The sequence below is a fragment of the Pezoporus wallicus genome, unplaced genomic scaffold (genome assembly GCF_028554395.1).
Source record: "Pezoporus wallicus isolate ANWC-B61680 ecotype Strahan unplaced genomic scaffold, APGP_CSIRO_Pwel_v1 contig_10766, whole genome shotgun sequence".
In the NCBI taxonomy this organism is placed as follows: Eukaryota; Metazoa; Chordata; class Aves; order Psittaciformes; family Psittacidae; genus Pezoporus; species Pezoporus wallicus.
The window spans coordinates 1-2,361 of record NW_026636659.1 but is presented as its reverse complement, the minus strand read 5'-3'; the positions used below and the strand labels follow the sequence as shown (position 1 = coordinate 2,361).

Sequence of the window (2,361 nt, the reverse complement as noted above, 5' to 3'; positions counted from 1 at the left end):
GTGGCTGAAGCACAGCCATCCCAGCACAGCCGGTGCTGCCCGCCTACACTTCACCATAAAGGAAACCCTGTTGCTGCTGGCACCCCTTGCCCGATCTGCTGCGAAGGGGCACCCGGGAGAGGAGGGAACCTGTGGAGGCAGTGTTCTCACAGGAGACTGGATACTTGGTACATAAAATCTGAATAATCATGAAAGAAACAGCAAGGCCATGAGAGGCCTGAGGAAGCCTAAACAAGCAAGATAAGAAGAAGCTGGAATTCACTGAGTTAATGAGAACTGTGGACTGTTGGCAAGCTTTCGAGGTCAAGTTCTCACACCTGTGCTTAACCAATTATATGTTAGTCACCAAGGGTCTTCAAGACATGTATTCAATCATAATATGCCAAATCACTGTAAGTGCATGTAAGAAACAGTATTTAAGGGGTTAAGGCTTTGTAATAAACGGCTTTTGTCTGATCATATTGATCTCTGACCGAGTCCATATATTTTCTGCGGCAGGGACCAGTACCCGAGACGTGGAAGGGGTGGGTCCTTCGAGGATGACTTCCTTCCTGGCTCGCTTCAGCACCTGGACAGCTTGATCGTGGGTAGCATCCCGGAGATGGACTCCATTAACGGCGAGGATGGAGTCGCTGAGACGGAGCGTCCCGCTCCGTTCCGCCGCCAACCGCGGGAAGATACGTGAGATGAGCACCGGCATACGATTCTCCCAACCTCCCTTGATGCTGATACCGAACCCTCCCGCCTCCACCTTCACCACCCGCACCCTCCGCATGCAACCGGACCCCTCTTCCGCGTTGCAGTTAACCACCGCCGCTTCGCCGCTTCGCTGCTTCTCGGTTCCGCCTTTAGGCTCAACGCTTCTCTGCTCAGCTCCGCCACTACCCACACCGAACGTTCCCTTAGTAGCAACTCCAGCAGCAGCTCCGCTTTGCAAGCGCGGGTCCATACGGACATGCCGCTACCGCCTCGTAACGGGAAAGGAGGCGTGACCTACCGAGAGGCCCATGCCATAGCACGTCCCGGGAGAGGCGGGACTAAGGAACAAACACACCCACACCCTCGGCTCTGCGCTTTATTTCCCGCTCCGCTGTCCGTTTCCTGGGCTCTGTCTAAAACTCCACTTAGCAAAACTCGCTCGCCTGATTTATGGCTAATGCCATCCTGGCTTGTACCGTAGTGTAGCCAGCAGGACTAGGGCAGCGATTGTCGCCCTGTACTGGGCAACAGTGAGGCTGCATTTCGAATCTTGTGTTCAGTTTTGGGCTCCTCACTATAAGAGAGATATTGAGGTGGTGGAGCAGGTCCAGGGAAGGGCAACAAAGCTGAAGGGTCTAGAGCACAAGTCTGATGAGGAGTGCTTGAGGCAACTGGGGGTGGTTGGTCTGGAGAAGGCTTGAGGGGACCTTACTGCTCTCTACAACCACCTGAAAGGAGGTTAGATTGGATATTAGGAAAAATTTCTTCACCAAGAGGGTGATCAGGTATTGGAACAGGCTGCCCAGGAAAGTGGTGGAGTGACCATCCCTGGAGTCATTTAAAAGACATGGAGATGTGGCATTTAGTGACATGGTTTAGTGGTGGACTTGGCAGTGCTGGGGTAAAGGTTGGACTTGATGATCTTAAAGGTCTTTTCCAACCTGGTTGATTTGATGATTCTGATTTCTAAGGGAGGTGAGCTATCAGCCGCTCCTAGAGCCTGAATTTCCCGTCCCTTCCTAGGGTGATGAGTGTCCATCCACCCACCAAACCACCTGGCTGAGGGCCTGCATGAGGAACCAGGACCTAATGATGTGAGGTGGTGGGAGATCCAGAGTGCTGCCTTGTCCCTGGGAAGACCATCAACATGGGAATGCCATGACGTGGCTGCATTCTTGTGCTCAGGCCAGCAGCAACCTGGCCTATTGCTGCAACAAGGGAGCCCTGTGTGAGAAATGGTCTCTAGATAAAAGCTATTCTTGTAAAAGCTCAGGGTAGACACAGCAGTGAAGCAGCAATTTGTTAAATTTTTTGCAAAAACAGGTGTCCTAGAAAGTAGACACACCCAGAAAAAGCAGAAATTTGATTTACATATCCGATCCCGTCTGCAGGTTCCCACGCTTGTTTCCTCATTGGTTGGGTACTCCATGGTTTACAGGCTATCCAACACATATAATCTACATCCTAACTATCACGCCTCCGGTTGCATCTTCCCTTACTTGATTTTATATGCCCCTTCCTCTTATTTATTTAACGCCTATTATGGTTCAAGAAATTCCCCGTCAGATTGCGCAGACACCACAATGTCAAGCAGTTTAGTTACCATACACAAAGGGCACCATTTCAGGCGTCTATAAAGAAAGAGGCTAAACGCACACACAC

General features: G+C 51.1%; 1 pseudogene; it reads right to left on the bottom strand.

Annotated features, from left to right (window-relative positions):
- Nucleotides 1-508: 508 nt before the first annotated feature.
- LOC130594915 (beta-2-syntrophin-like) lies at nt 509-957 on the bottom strand (annotated as a pseudogene).
- Nucleotides 958-2,361: the final 1,404 nt, after the last annotated feature.